Consider the following 16,528-nt stretch of genomic DNA (forward strand, 5'->3'; position numbering starts at 1 on the left):
TACCTGGGTGACCCTGGGGCCTGGAGCTGGCCAGAAATGCCCCTTGGCCTGCTGATGGGGAGGGAAAGGGGGAAGCTGCTAAACTGAGCAGAGGTGGCTCCCAGGGAACCAGGGAGCGCTTACATCAAGTGGGATGTACCAGACCTGAGCTTCAACAGGAGCTGGTGGTGATTTGAACAGGCAGTTTAACCAAACTGGACTGAACTTCTTTCAGCTCAGCCCTGCCACAAATGTCTGATCCAACAGAAAATGTGCTCTGCAACTGAGAAGCCCTCCCTAGGCTGCACTAAATCCATGACACCAACCCAGCAAGCACATTCCAGTTGGACTCACCTGGAACATCCATCAGCTGTCTAGAAATAAACACAGAGGTACTCCAAAGCAGGGAATGTTGAGAGGAGAATTGTGTCCAAAGGCTCCCTGGATGTGGCTCTGAGGGCTGAGTGGGTGGAGATGGAGAAGGAAAGCCATTTCTATTCCAGATATCAAACAAGCTCTCAGGGAAATTCCTTCTACAGCTAAATTCATTTAAAAAGAAAACACCTTTGCCTCCCAGCTTTCAAGAGGTTTTGGCATCCTTTACAGCCAGCACAATCAGTTGTTCCAGAATCAACATTTTTGGTCACTGACTGACAAGGAAGGGCTGCTTTGCCTCAGTGCACCAGGGAGAAACCAGCAGACATGTAGCAGACTCCTTATTTGCACTGGTGGGACTAATGCTTAGAGAAAGGTGAGCTGGCAGGATGTTAGCATACTGCACGCTCTGACAAAGCCCTGGTGATGAGAGAGCCGCTGGCCTCCAGAGCAACCAGTCCAGTGGGAGAGCTTCTGCTCGTTCCATCAGACCACTGCTATTAATGGGGCAAATTCCAACATTAAAATGACAAAAATCATCTCCCTGTGCCCCAGGCAGGCATCAGAACATCGAGTGCTTGAGCTCAGAGGCTGGCATAGGTGTTGTCCCTAGAAGGGGAAGCATAAAGAGAGGTGGATAGTGGAGATGTGCAATAGCACACACTGAGGTCTCTGAAAAGCTGCTGCCGTTGATGGGGGTCCTTGGCAAACGACTCCAACGCTATCAGGAGCCATGAGGCTCGCAGCTCCCTTCTCTGCAACAGGCTGTGTGATTTCTCTTCCCTGCTGCCAACTGGCATCAGTGACCAATTTATTTGCATCGAACACAAAGATCCGGGTTGTCTGAAGCCAAGCAGGACCCTCACCGAGGGAAGGCTCTGAGCTATTTAATAAAGTTTAGAGACCAGAGGAGCATCCAGGCTTTCCCACCATAGGAGGAGAAGATGAAATTCTTTAATTGTTTGTGTTTGAGTGAAACTCTTATAAAAAGAGGATTTGGGATTCTGAGGAAGCTTTAGAGGCGAGTCTGACCTTAAGCTGTGTTTCTGCACAGCATCGCACGCTCTCACACTGCGCTCCCAGCACTCACTCTGGGAACTCAGCCCTCACGCACATCCCCCTTGCTTAGGCAACACGGAGGGTCTCAGGGAGCCAACAGTTATGTTATCCTAAGGTTAGTACAGGACCTTTTGGAGCCTGTGGTCCGGGCAGCTTAAAGGAAGCTGTGTCTCTCATGGGCAGACCAACACACAGATGCTCTGCAGTCTGTTACAGCTCAATTCTCCAGTTACTAGAAATCACAGTGGTTTGGATCCCAGACTACTTTTCTCACTGAGTTATCTCCCTATCCCCAATTTGAGCACATCTGTCTCATTGTAGTCCACAGGGTCCTTTTATCGCAGTGCTCAGACTTCTCCAAAGAGCAGTAAAAGGAATAGACAAATCAAGTTTAGCATGTGCATTTGGCTTTGAACAAGAGATCTCATAGGACATGCAATGCTCATACTTTTGCCCTCATTCAGGACTGAAGTGCTGTGAGCCTGGTAAGTTGGCTGCTCTTTGGGCCTGAACAAGGTCCTACCTGCTTGCGATTCAGCCCAAATTTGGAACTGACAGCCACAACATGAGGTGTAGGAACACAAGCAGAGCAGCCACCAGCCCAGATGCATGCTGGAAATGAGAGCTGAAGGATCTGGATTTCCTAAACCACAGACAACCTCATTAATGCGGTAGTCAGACTATGTGGCATCTCTTCATCCTGATAAAACTAAACTGGTTTGGGGTGTTGTTGGGATTTTGGTTTAAATTGATAGATACAGGGGCCACTGAGGGCTGTTTTAATTTCTTAAACCTTGAAGATTCTCTGCTTTTAAATCTCTGCCTTCCACCCTTCTTCACCTCTCATTCACAAGTCACTCTAGAGATGATGAAGTGCCTCTCCCTTACAGGTTCTATGAATTCTGGTGTCATTCTAAATATCATAGCTCTGGGTAGAGAATATCATCAAAGCTGTAGCACAAGCATAGGCCTGAGGGTGAAACACAGAACAATCCCTTTGGCTCAAAAGATGCCAAGTTATTTGGCATTTGGCCCCAAATGCCACCTGGGATGGTGTAAATCTCGCTAAGGAGACCATGTAACCAAACTGACAATAGCAGAAGTGATGGCAGGAGCGACTGGTTACCTTTTTACCCCAAATGATCCCATTTTTACCTGCTATATCTCTATGGGGAATAACTAAAGAGACTGGGGCTTTTCAGTCTAGGAAGTAAAGCGAGAGAATACACCAGAGGTCTATAAACTGCTGTGTGGTGCTGGCAAAGGTGAGTTGGGAACAGCCCTTGACCACCTTTCCTAGCCATTGGGGAAGCCAGGAGGAGGCAGAGTCAGCACAAACAGCATCTGGGCAGCAAACCTACAGCCTGGCCCCACTGAGTCTCTGCTTTGAACTAACGCTAAGGAGGGCTACCAGCCCTAGCGAGGCCCACTGAAACAAGCACCAAATCTCTGCATGCTCAGCTGAAGGTCTGGTTAACAACAGGGAACCTTTGTAAGAGGCCTTGAGATGTTCAGCAGCCAGAGCATGGCACAGCTTGCTTCAAGTTCTCATGCTGCAATCCTGGTTTCACCACTATTTTATCATATGGCATTAACAGAACACATCTAACTGAGGGCTTGGAGCATGATGGGTGTCAAACCAGCAGCAGCCAGGGGCCTGTAGTCTAAAATTCAGCTCAAATCTTCAGCTTCTAGAGAAGAACGACAGTCTTTGCCTTTGGTACTGCAGGAGGACAGGATTCACCCAGTTAATTGTACGTATTTGATTCACCAAGTGTTAATTGTGCATGTTTGGTTGTGCAGCCCGAGTAGATTAACCCCAGTGTCTCAGGGTAAGCTGGCAGAGGGCAGAACCATCTGCAAAGTGGGAAATGGGAGCAAAGAGGGAAGAAGTTCAGGGTTGTGCTCTGAAAGAGAAAGCAAATCTTATTTATTTTTCCTAGCCTTGGGCTCTGGTGCCAGGCTTCTTGGGTTCGACACCTCCTGGAACAGGAACAAACCCAGCCCCATCTCAGGAGCTGGCTAAGGAATGCTCAGGCTCACTTGGTTAGCTCTATTTCTGAGACAGAAACAGCAATCTTTCTACTTTCAACATCAATAACACCAGTTATTCTCCCAAAGAATTATTATCAACAATTCCTTTGCTATATTTACAAAGAAGCAGGGCTATTCTTAGAGGAAACACTAAAAAAGCCATTTTATTTCGCTTTCTTGGCAGTTAGACAAAAATGTAAGGAATGTAGTCAGTTAAAAACATCAAATCCCCAGCACGAGCCTATAAGAGCTTTCTAATGCATATTTACAATATAGAAAGCAGCCACTTTCCTGTTTTGTAGAACAAACAGGGAACCTTCTCTTTTCTTCCTAGCTGTTCCTGAAGACCAAACATCAAGTTGGACATGGAATGCTGCTTTTAATGGTGCGGGTTGTAAACTTTTAATGCCTAGAAAATGGGACTTAATGCTACAGCCTGCTTTCCCTAAAAAGGAATTAGAGGCAAATTTTACTGCTGGTTTTAGGGAAGTTCTCAATTGGCAGCCCTGGGTATCTAAATACTCCTTTAGCCACAGTTTGGTTTGCCATAGGGAACAGCAGTGCTAGCAGAGCAAGGGCTGCTCGGGTCCTACAGTACCGCTGGTGGCACTGGGGGAAAGCACTGTGTTCCCACAGGGACCCAGCTCAGTGCGGGGACACTGGGATTTGGGAACAGACGGAGGGGACCGCACCACTGTTGCCATACATGCAACAGCATCTCAGCTTCTGAATGTCATCAGGAAAACCTCTATCTTAGGGGCATTACTTACTGCTTAGGAAGGAGACTGTGGTGCAGCCAGGTCCCAGCTTCCCTGCTGACACTGAAAGCAGACAAACAGAAGACATGGGTTATTGCTCTAGGTTTACAGGGGGGTCAATGAGTGCACCTCTGACGTGGTGAAAACGGACAAACGTTACCAATGGTACTTGTATTGCACAAAGCCCCAGAGATGCCCAAATGGACATGACAATACCTCCTTTAAAGAGCAGTCTATTCCATGGGTAAATGAAGAAACTCAGTCTTTTGTGATTCTGCATCTATTTCTTTCATGTTTACCTGCATTGGAGGCCTCCTGGTCTCCTGAGACAGCTTGATGTTGAAGATCTGGGAAGGTTTCAGATCCCATTCCCCAGACTTCAAATGATCTCAGGTCTCCCAGGCTAGAGGGAGACTGGAATTGTACTCCCCTATCCTGTCCTCTGAACCACATCACTGTTGCTATTCTGTTGCTAGCAAGCCTGTTGTTTAAGATGTATTTTCAGTGGGTTCCCCCTGAGCCTTCCTCAGGGAGGTGATAAAATTGCCTTTGAAGCACTGTACAAGTTTTTGCTTTCACAACCAATATACATTGCACTCAGTGAATTTCTCCAGATTACTATTTCATTAAACAAGATAATGACCGAAAAAGACAAAATCCTTCCTTGTCCTGCACTGAATCAGTGCTCTGAAACTGGAAATGAGTTTGGTTTCCTTTGCCCAAACAGCATTGGCCACAGCCCTGAGAGTGTCATCCTGCTGCCAGCCAAGAGGGCAGCCTGACCCTGCAGCTGGACACAGGTATGTCCCAGTCATCCCACAGCACAAGCAGCCAGGCTCTGACACGTCAGCCCATCATGGTGCCCTGACACGTCAAAAGCAGCAGGAGAGCAGCTTGGCTTCCCCAGCCGTGCCATGGCACAAGGCAATGCCAGCTCAGAGTGAATCCTAAACCAGCCCATAATCACACTGCAGTGAAGGGACATTGCCACGGGGAGTAATTTGCTCCTTGTGGCAAATGATGCAACCCCAACCATGATTTCGATGGGCTTTTGTGATCTGTCCCATAACCATATGCTTCTCTTTCTGTTTCAGAGCCATCAGAACCAAACAAGTCCTCAACTGGAGGAAACCAGGCGAGGGAACGACCACACTTGAAGCAAGCGAGAGGAAACTTGTTGTGCCTTTGGCTGCCATTCGCTGTCATGTAACAGTCAGCATTGTAGGAAGTGTCAATAAGATACCAACAGGGTAAACAGTTGTCAGACAGATTTTCACAGAGGCAGTTGACTGGACCATGGCTGCTTTGTACACAATGCCAACGCAGTGTCATTCCTAATGGGGGAATTTATACAGCGTAATTATGCCAGAATTTGCTCCAGGCTGCACACTGCTGCATTATAAACCTGGCCATTGCCATGTGATTAGTCAGAGCTTTAAATAACACTGAAAGTAATTATATCAAGCAAGAGAAGAGAAGTGATGCATTCCAGAGCTTGCCACGTACCGGCCCCTGAAGGGGTTAGCTATGGATGGTGGTGTCCCCTTTATTGCTGGAAGTTTTGATACCTTAGGCCACATCCTGATCACCTGACACACAAACAGCTTAAGGACCCTCTTAGTCTGGCCCCTGTAATTATGGAGCAAAGGGGACTTATATGAGGTGTGATAAGATTCCCGGATGATTGGATGTAGATGCATGCGATTGAAATGCAAAGAGCATGGAGGCTGCCTCGCATAGCAGCACATGGCCAAAGGGGCTTTGCATCAGAGAGATCTGGCTGCGTGCTTGCAGGCATACAAGGATGTCAGGCACCCTGTCATCAGTGGCCTGAGGGTTAAGGGCTGCTCCAGAGTTGCTCTAGCTGCAGCTAAAGGGCAGGTATTCCTCCGGTGGCACTGAAAAGAGTAAAGCTCCTCCAGTTCTACATGAGCATGGTGTCACATCACCAGTGCTCTGCAAAGGTGAGGGCTCCATCTTCCTGTGAGGGACAGAAGAGGGATCATAGAATCGCATAAGGGTTTGTGCTGGAAGGGACCTTACAGCTCCTCCAGCTCCAACCCCTGTCACGGGCAGGGACCCCTTCCACTAGAGCAGCTTGCTCCAAGCCCCTGTGTCCAACCTGGCCTTGAACACTGCCAGGGATGGGGCAGCCACAGCTTCTCTGGGCACCCTGTGCCAGCGCCTCAGCACCCTCACAGGGAAGAGCTTCTGCCTAAGAGCTCATCTCAGTCTCCCCTCTGGCAGGTTAAAGCCATTCCCCTTGTCCTAAGGGAAAGTGATCGCTGGATTAAGGGGGAGCAGATCACAGAGCTATGCAATGCTCCTACTTTGCACTTACTGTCAGAAGAGCCCTAAGCAGCTGGCATCCACAGATCCCCATTTCCCAGAGCAAAAAAACCAGATCCTTTGCTTTCCAAGTCATGCTGAGCTTCAGCCCTGTGAGGGGGACAAAGCTGGCTGATACCTCCCTTGCTCTAGCTCTGGTCCCTCAGGGCTGTTACAGACTATTCCAGTTTGCAGCAGCTCTCCCGAGGGCTGTTACAATGGTTGGGAATTGCTGTCACATCTTTGAGTCTTGCTCAGTCCTGCCTTCATTCCTTCCTCTGTGTCACACAGGGTGTTTCCCCGACCTTTACCTTCTCTTTCTGACAAATGCTTCGTTGGACCTGGAGACCACAGAGGTTTCACCTCCCAAGAGCTCAAAGGATCTGAGATGTTGAGACAAATCATAGTAAATCACAGTCAGAAATGCTGCTGTTGCTGGTGCCTTATAGTACCTGCTCTAAGAGAGGCTGAGGCACTCAGACTACACAGACACACTTTGAGAAACCAGGTGGATAATTCATGGGTCCCCACTTCTTTTTCTACCTGGCCTGAAGAGCTACAGACACCAACAACTACTTGTGGTATCCCAGCATTTCTGCTTTTGTCTAGGATGGGAATTAAACCAGGCACTAAATTGACAACAGAAATAACAGAATGGTGGAGGATTAGCCAAATCTTTTCAAATCTCAGCAAGAAAGTCCCCTTTGGTTTTATGAGCAGGCATTGGAATAGATTTCAATTGCTCTGTACTGATTCACCCTGCCCCTTCCGCTGACCTGCTGCAATGGTAACCCTGGGCTGTGCATCCTGTTTGAGCGGCAGCTGAGCTCCATGCAGAGGTGTCTGCCTCTGTTCACAGCTGCTTTCCATGGCTCCCACCCTGAGGCTGCCACCTCCCCTGATCTGCCAGCAGAACTATTTGTGGTGTCAACTCTTCGTGTCAGTGCTTCCCCAGCTCCATCAAAATACCAGAATTAAATGGGCTTTAAAATGGAGAAGCCACATAGGTCTGCATTGGTGGGACTAAGTGGAGAACTGCTATTAACCAGCATGTTCAGGTCAATGCCTTGAGCAAGAACCAGGACAAACATCCATACAAGGGATATAATGTACCAGCATTAAAAAAAATGGGGCTGGAGGCAGTGGCTCTGCAGCATTCCAGCTCTCCTGTCCTACATGGTCTCCCTCTTTTCCACTCCCTTTCTCACTTGACCCTGTAACAGAACTGCCTCGACACGTTGAGCTGACACAAAACTAACCCAACCAAAACTGACTTTCTTCCTGTTGCTCAGCATCCTGAGCAGGATCCAGCGAGCCCCAGAGCCAGCGGGAGGGTGCAGGCTGCTGGGCAGCCACAGCACAGGTATGTTACTGCAACAAGGAGGGTCTCCCTAGGTCTTAGACTTAAAATCTGCATTGTCCAGCTGTGAAAATAAAAGATGCTGTGGATAGAACAGAGTAAATCTGAGTTTCAACAGAGAGAAAGAAGGAGGAAGGGTGAAGAATGAAGGGCTGTGAGAGAAGAGCTGCATGTTTTGAACAAAAGCACCAGTGTTTTATAGGACGGGATTTCTCCTGAGTTTCTTGAAGTCTGGTAATTTCACATCCACTTTGGATGGTAATTCCCAGTCATTAGAGCTCTTCTAATCATCGGCTCTTCTAATGGGGCCAACCTTGTAAAGCTGCTGCTGCATTTATCAAACGTGCAGTCATGTACAAGCACACACTGTGTGTGTCAGCTGTGAAAAAGGAAGTAAAACCCAACACCCCAATCACATTTTCCATCTGAGGTGCTTCACCTCACTACAAGTAGCTCAAAAGTATAAAACCCCCAAATCTTAACTGATAAGTGAAACATTGTGTGATTGGTTGGCTGGCTTGCTGTGATTGACCTCTGGCACCACCCTGGTCTGGAATACCTGGATACCCACCTGGACTGGGTTTTCATTTGGAACTTAATGGGGGTTTGACACCAGGGGTGCTTTTTAGCTAAGAGCTCCCTGTTGTTTGCTCACAACAGTGCCACATGAGTGGAAACGTCACTCAGAGCTGCACTAGTGAGTTCTGGCTGGAGCTATCTATGGCTTTTGCTCTGACCACTGCTGCGGTGAGCTGGCAGACCTGGTCCATACCGGCCCCTCACCAAAGCAGAGCACTGGGAGGTGGTGTTGCCTTAACACTGCCAGTGCCCTGGGGTATCCAGTCCATCCCACCTAAAAGGTAAACCAAGTGAGGCTTCACTGAGCTGCTTACCTGCTCCACCCCACTGGGGCTGAGGGATGCTCCAGTCCCAAGTTGTGCTGGCGAGCTGTGGTTCTGTGGCCTTTGGGCTGGTTCAGTTCTTGTTCTGAGACACCTGAGCAAAGATTTCAGGGGTCTTCCTGCTTCTTCCACATCTCAGCAAGAAAAAAGAAATAGAGGAAAATAATGGTTAGATTCTCCTACACTAAATGGTCTAAAAAGTGAATTGAAGTGGCTCTGCCCCTTGTCTTGAGTTTTTCTGCAATAAAACCTGTGGTTTTGAGTGTTAAAAAGTGAAAATGATGGAGACATTGGATGAAGTGGGGTGACCAGTAGGGATGAGCAGAAGGGATGCACTGAGAGAAGGAGAGCAAGGAAAAGGCACGCTGAAGAACAAGGGGATAAAGGCTGGTGGAGGGAGAAGGCTGTGGTATGGCAAAGGAGCCCTTGCAGCAGCATCAGCATCCCAGGAGCTGCAGCCAGCCGGCACGGTTCGCTCCCGGCCTCCAGCCTGGTCCAACTGCAACAACATCTGTTACACTTGAGCTCTGCTGGGTTAGTGGCATGTTTGTTTAATTGTGGGCCTGGTTTGTTATTTTGCTTCCCATTAGGAAGCTGAAGAAAGGAGGAGGAGGGTGTTTTCATTCTGGGGAGCAGTTTGCCAGGACAATGAGTTTTTTTTCCATGGCACTGGGTAGTCAGAACTAGCTGTACCGCTCCTCGACAAGGCAGACGCCTCTGAAGCCCATTGTTCAACCTGATGCATTAAGGGCTCACACTTGTAATGTTGGCGCTGATCCCCCTCTCCCATTGTGTGAGCAGAATGGGCTGAGAAAGGAGAGCCTGTCCTCTGTGTGGCAGCAGGAGCAGGAGGCAGGGGCGGTGGCAAGGCTTTCCCTCCAGCAGCAGTGGTGGGGAAGGCGGTGGTGGCTTCAGGAGCCTCCCTGGGTGCTCCCAGAGCAGCCACCCGGCTTTCACTCCCCGCTGGAGCTCCTCCTGTTTTCCCAAATTCACCACAGGGTATTTTGGAAAAACGGCTGTTTCCTTGTGGAGCATTTGGGCTTTTTTGGTTTCATGAAGCATAAGAATTGCTGGAAGTGGAATTTTCTAGGGCTGAACTGACAGCCCTGGAGACCAGCTCCCATAGCTGCTCCACGCACCTCCTGCTCTGACCAAGGTGGTGCTGTCAAAGGGCTTCCATGGCATCTCTGCCAGGGTGATGCTCTGGCTTTGTCCAAGCCCCCAGGAAGGCATTGAGCTTGTAAGAGGAGCTGGTGCATGCAGCCATGACCTGTTGTGCTTGTCTTGCTCTAAAGCAGATGGCCAGCTTTCTGACTCAGCATCAAGAGACATGAGAAAGCAACAACTGGCACAAAAGAGCATCAGGAATGGCAATGGGTTGATGAGGATTTCTCATGTGCCTTCATCACTGCTTAAACCCAGAGACCCCAAAGCAAACCACTGCACCCAGACTTTGTACCTGCTGCAGCAATGTGGTGAGTTCACAAGGAACTATCCAGACATCTCTATTAAAAAGCAAAACAACTGAACAAAAACATTTCCTTAAAATTATGGATGGATTAAAATAATTAAACAGAACTGGGCATCAGAAGATTAAATTTAAACTTAAATTAGCGAGCAGGCAATACAAACAGAGCCTGACTTTGCAAACAGTTACATATGCAAGAATCCTGGGCACTCTGAGCTGCAGGGGAAGGATTGAGTGTTCAAACAGACTTATGGGGACTGGAGCCTGCCAGGGCTGGCCCTGACCCTAAATGCTTCAGGCACTGTCCTGGTCAGAGCTGTACAGCAGGAACCCATCACCAACCCTAGGAACAGCCCACAGCTGACCAGAACCTCAGCAGCAGAAGCAAGGTGCTTGGATCCTGAGCAAGCTGGACAGAAACATCAGGAAAAACATTCAGTGAAGTCAGAAGGGAGGTGCAGACCCTGAAGATGACTGTGAAAGTGCTTCCCACCTCCAGCTGTGCAGCCCTGATTTGGTGAGTACCTCCAAAGGAGGACACAGCTGTGGCTGGGTGCATCATGGGGACCCCAAACCTCACCCCCAGGCCTCTTGGCTCCATGTTGCCTTTAGAAGAGAGCTTTACCCAGCTAGGAGTCTTGCTATTAAGACTCACTTTACTGACCTAATTCCATCCACCTTCAACTCTATTTAGATGCCTTGACCATTAAAAGCTACAGCTTCCAGCCCTGCAGATCACGAAGTGAAGTACCAATTCTGAACTTCCAAGGGGCAGAGGAGGGCTTGTGAGCAGTGCCTGTTTCTAAAGGCCCATCTCTGCTGGCTGTGGCTATGATTTAACAGCCATGCTGGTTGGGCAGGGCTCTGCCTTCCTCCTAAACATGTGCCTTCCCCACTGCAATCACCATCGTGCCGTGCCTGTCCCAACACATGATCTCAAGGGACAGGAGGCATCACCATACCTGGTACCTCTGCAGAGCACCAAGTCCTCCTCCATCCTCTGCTAGCATCATCCTCCATCCTCTGCTCCATCATCCTGCTGCAATCATCATTTTTAGCCTGGCTAAAACAGCACCTTTCCTTATGGGAGCCACATGTGGAAAGAGTGACCCAATACAGAACACCCCTCTGCAGGGCAGAAATCCAGCCTCAGCTTTTGCCAGCCACAACTCCCTTGGTTTTCCATATAAGATGCAGTTTGCTAACATAAGCCAAAGCGGCTGGAGTCTGTGGGTGCTGCTGCACGAATACTTTAAGCCATGGAAAGTCAATTTTTTTGGGGATCTGGTACTAAAATGACTTCATGGAACGCTGCAGCTCCCAGCTGCTTGGGCACCAGCTTCAATCTCGGCTGGTGACAAGAGGACCATGGACACAACAATCCGTGGTCAGAGGCTTGACAGCACTGTAATTTAACTCGATTTTAAGGTCTGCACGGAGCGAGCATTCAAGCGAGGTCTCCTGCTGCAGGGCTGAGCTGGGACTCGGTTACAGAACAAGGGTCCATTAGCGCAGGAGGCAGCGCAGATGCTATCTGGCTCTGGCATTATCCTTTCGCTGGTCTAGCTTCGCTTTGGACAGTTAACATCTTGATGACATTATGAGTGGGGCTGGGGGCAAACTGTGGCCACAGCCAGATTAACAGCGCACACAGGGATTCGCTTGGGCACTGCCTGATAATACAGCTCGCTGCTGCTGCTCCTCATCAGGACTTCCCTAGTCCTGCAGTGCCCTGTGGCTGTACCAGAGCCATCTCTTGCAAACCACCCCGCTGAAATAGGGTGAACTTCAAGAAAACCACTAAGGAAAATCCATCATCAAGCTCCATCCCCAGCTGTGGTGAGCAGGAGGCAGAGAGACATTCACTGCTTTGCTGAGTGAAGCGTGGGATGCCAGGGAAACCTCTTCCATGGCCTTCAAGCCCAGCAAAGCATCCACCACCCTGCAGCCAGGGGCGTGTGATGTTTGCTTAAGCCGGGGCTGGTTTCTGGTTTTCACAGGGATGTGATAATTGCATTTAGATAACGCTGTCTCTCTGCTGGCTCCTCACAGGCCTCTCCTGGCCCCCAGCAGGGCTCATTCAAAAGCGGCTCCGCTCTCAATGACACCCACAAGGTTTTCAAACAGAAACAACCAGGGGTGGCTCTCTGCAGAAATAACAAAGGGACCCAATTACAAGCAAATGTGTCGAAGGGTCCCAGGGCTGGCTGGGGGCAAATTAGGGCCAATTAAAGGTCAAAATGATTTAAGGTATAAGGACAAGAGAGAAGGGAAACAATTGGTCAGATTCCTGCACAGAATAAGCGTCTGCGGCTCAGTTTGGATATGGTTTAGGGCCCAAATGGGGATAAACTTCAGAGTTGGGGCTATGTCTGATTTTCACAGTGGGTAATTCATCCTTTCTCCTCCATCCATGCCTGGGAAGGTGCTTGGCGTGCTCACGGTCACCAGTGCGCCTCCTGTGAGCCCTGCTGGGACCCAGCACAAGGCAATTTGTGTGGCCTTATGCAAGCTCCAGCCCTTGGGCAGCAGCAAGGGGACAAGTTCTATTGTCCTCCTCAGGCTGTGTGGAGCACTGGTTATTGCTGCTGAGGGGCCTCAATGTAATGCTGAATGAGCTTTAGGGTCCTTCCAACCATACCCAGCCTGGGATTCTATGAATCAGTCGTACTCTGCTGAGATTGACAACCCTTGTGCATGAAACCACCCATTCTTCCTCCTACTCAGCCATCAAAGCAAAGGGAAAAGCAACTTTCCCCTGACCCACTGGCAGAGCCTCCCTCACTGGGACCTCTGTTCCCCTGTCCTCATAGACAAGATCACCTTCACCCACCTGGAAAAGCTGAAATCTCATCCAGGAACGGTACAGCACTTGGATCTGTAAATGGGATGAGGGCTTGGCACTGAGCTTCCTTCCAGGATCAGTCCCTCTGCCTGCAGCCGGCACAAATACCCAGAAACCCAGCTGCAACAAATAAAGCGTGATAAATACTTTCACCAGCTCTGTTTAAAACCAGAGATGCCGGTCAGCCTGCTGCTTGCTGCTGAAATAGAGGAGTCATTTGAAAGGAGTAACCTGGGTTTAGGTTTCAGACACCCCTGGGGGAGGAAGCGCCGAATTCAGGAGAAGACTCAGGGCAAAGAAGTCCTGATGCGACATTTTGACCAGCCCATGCTGCCGGTTGGCTTGTTGTAAGAAAGAAAATTAAACTAATCGGGGAGAAATGGCACCGCAAATGCCTTTACCCAATTACTCATCATCCTGTGACATCTTCATCCTCCCCTACCTGAGCTGTTTGGAAACATCTGATGATGGGTGACACATTTCCATGCAGACTTGCTTTAAAAACCCACAAACCTAAAAAAAAAAGAAAAAAAGAGAGAAAAGGCAGTTTAAACCCATCTTACAACTGGCTGTAAAGCACCCAGCCCTGTCCCATCTCATCCTATCCCCTTCCTACCATTCTCCAGCTGGAAAAAGAGACCATAAAGCAGTTTTGTGCAGCCACATGTAAATCCCCTGTCTCTGTTAAGGCGAGAGATTAGTCTGTTAACAAAGTTACCTTGTCACCTACCCTGCTTAATCCCTGCATTTCAAAGTGTGATTTTATGGAGCGCCTCGGAGCTGAAATCTGCTGTGTGCTATTTATTTATTCCTGCAGTTTAATCACTCCCCACTTCTTCTAATTCACCTGGAGTTCAAAACACATTTTTTTGCCTTGCTGAAAGCGGTGATTTTTGGGAGGCAGCACCTCTGCCTTTGTATTCATCTTAATGCGTTTAAGGGGCTGAGGCAGTGCAAAGACCCCCCTCGTCCCCCTCTCCCCGCACCTTCCCAGACGACAGTCAGTCTGCACACAGCACATAGGGCTGGTGGTGCAGCCGAGTGTCCTGGCCATAAATCTGTCAATACAAAGAGAACAACACACATACAAAAAATGCGGCTAAAACCAAGAAATGCAGCATAATTACAGGTTCATTATTGCAAACAAAAGCATCCCCCGATCCCACCCCTTTGGCAGGGACCGGAGCAATTCAAACAGGCTCATTATGTAGTTACCTAGCCAGGGTCAGAGCCTCCTGAATAGCTGCTGTGGCTCTGCTTATTATCCCGGCCGGGACGCTGGGAAGGCGGAGGTGCAGGAGTGCTGGGAGCAGCGAGGCTCAAGGTCTGCTCTCCCCTCCCTTCCCACCTGTTGTGATCTCCATCCTCAGAGGATCGGCCTCTACTCGCTTTACAGGGTGTTTATCCATGGTGAGAGGTGCCAGGCTGACAACCTTAGAGACCCAAGTCTTAGCTTGTCTATGCAGTGGATACAGCATGAACAGGGGAGCTTGGCTGCAGCAGCAGGCATGGGGAGGGGACAACAGTTTGGTCTCCATTGTCTGCTCTATTTCCCCTCCAAAACCTCCTGTCACCAGGCTGGATGCAGCTGACCAAGGCACATGGCTCCCACAGCCCATCCAGCAAACCCCTCTGTGCTTGGAAACAGCTCGCAGCTAACCTGGGCTGGGAAAATCACGGCTTCCCAACTCATCCTGAATTTCCCAGAAGTTTGGGGGAATCCACAACACAACCCAGCTGCCTTGGGCAAGCCACCAAAGCCTTTGCCCAAGACATCTTCTGCAGCTCCATCCCATCCTATCCCTCCTTCCCCACACCCAGCCTCTGGCAGAGGCACAAGCAGCGCAGGGATGCAGCCGGTGTTTTTTGGACATCTCCAACCTGAGCTCCCTTTCTCACTGGGCTGGGAAGTGGTGTGAAGTCCCCTTCGCCACCACGTGCCCCTTCCAGAGCCACAGCTTCCCTCTCCGGTGGCCAAAGAATTGCGGAACTCCAAGCTGCCCCACCGAGCACCCGGGGAGCCCGGCAGTCCCTTCCCCTGCACCGCAGCAGGGCGAGTGCCGAGCTGCCTCCATCTATAACCCAGGTGTCAAAACATTTCCTCCTGCAGCCCCATTCGGGTCGTGGTAGCCCTGATCCCGGGTCCAGGCGTGCTGCTTTTGGGGTCTGCCTCACAGAGCCATTACTGTCACCGCCCCACTGTGCGCAGATAAGAATAGTCTGCTTCTTCTGACTCATTTAGCTAAAACAATGGAGCCACCAGAGGCCAAATTAATCCCTGGTGAATTCAGCAGAGTTACACCAGTCTAAATTTGGTCCCAGGCGTGCAATTAGCACAGAGGAAAGCGCAATGTCATGACAGTCTCTTGGCTCTTTCTCCAGGCTCCCTTCCCCTCTGTGTCCATGGCTGGGTGCTCCCTCTGCCCACCTTGCTCCCTGTGTCTCACCCTTTCTGGGCTCCAGGAAGGGCACCCTGCAAGGGGAAAAGGCAGCTCATCACCAGCAGTTTTTACCTGGGGAAGGACAGAACCTGTTTCCCTTGGTGGGTCCTCCCCACCTTGGGCTGGCAAAGAAGTGAAACCCATTCCCTGCATTGGGCATTCCGATGCCTTCAAGTGCCTGAAAGCCTCTCTTAGGTCTAGTGCCCGGTCTCCTTTGTGGGCCTTTAAACTCAGTCCTGACTTTCATCCTCATCATCATCACAATCACTGGTTTTGCAGCAACTTGGTTCTCTCTCGAAACAGCCTAGCCACCAAACTGCACTTCTCCAGCATAGAGAAAATGTGTTTGAAATGATACAGGACTTTGGTGACTCCCTGCACCCTGGGAAGGGGAGGCATTGCCCATCTGCTCCTGCAGCCACACAGAAGTGCTGTGCCTGAGAAATAGAAGAGGCACAAAGAAGTAAAAAGGGAAACAAGGCAGCAAACCAGACCTGTTCAAACTGCAGCAGCACTTCCTCAAAGAAATGGGTTTGTGTGTCAGGCGCGAGCAGAGCCTGGATCACGGAGCTGCTTCCCCTGGCTGCTCTGCAGGGCCTGATGGAGACTGGAGCTGGGAGAACTGCTAACCTCAGAGAGCACATGTGTGTATGTGTGTGAGTGAGTGTGTGTGAGAGCAAACAAGCAACGGAAAAGCATCAAATAATTGAAGAAAAGGGGAACAAGGAGCAGAGTGTGGGACAGGAGAAGGTTGGTGCTCGGTGCCTCCCTCCCCGTGTTCCCTGCCCCTCTGGCCCCACAGCCCGGAGCCTTTTCAAACATAGACTTCTCATTCCTTTGCCAATTCTTCAAAGGCTCCAGGATTCGAGGGAACTTCCTGTTCTATCACAAACCCTCGCTTTCTTTTCCTATTCCAGACTATTAAACCCCGCACTAACGAAGCAGGGTTTGCCGCATGTCCGACGACCCTGCCTGCTGC

At 49.8% G+C, this 16,528-nt stretch overlaps 1 long non-coding RNA gene across 2 annotated transcripts; it reads right to left on the bottom strand.

Annotated features, from left to right (window-relative positions):
* Window positions 1-255: 255 nt before the first annotated feature.
* On the bottom strand, window positions 256-13,513 carry LOC134172958 (uncharacterized). 2 transcript variants are annotated; one of them, XR_009968076.1, is made up of 4 exons: window positions 13,097-13,513; window positions 8,787-8,929; window positions 4,218-4,268; window positions 256-432 (listed from the first exon to the last, which is right to left on the bottom strand). It is a non-coding gene; the product is annotated as an uncharacterized LOC134172958 (long non-coding RNA). The 2 variants fall into 2 exon arrangements; XR_009968075.1 differs by lacking the exon at window positions 256-432 and having other exon boundaries at window positions 3,287-4,268; window positions 13,097-13,511.
* Between the last annotated feature and the right edge of the window lie 3,015 nt (window positions 13,514-16,528).

Source organism: Pezoporus occidentalis, unplaced genomic scaffold (assembly GCF_034315485.1).
Source record: "Pezoporus occidentalis ecotype Australia unplaced genomic scaffold, CSIRO_AGI_Poc_V1 ctg114, whole genome shotgun sequence".
NCBI lineage: Eukaryota > Metazoa > Chordata > Aves > Psittaciformes > Psittacidae > Pezoporus > Pezoporus occidentalis.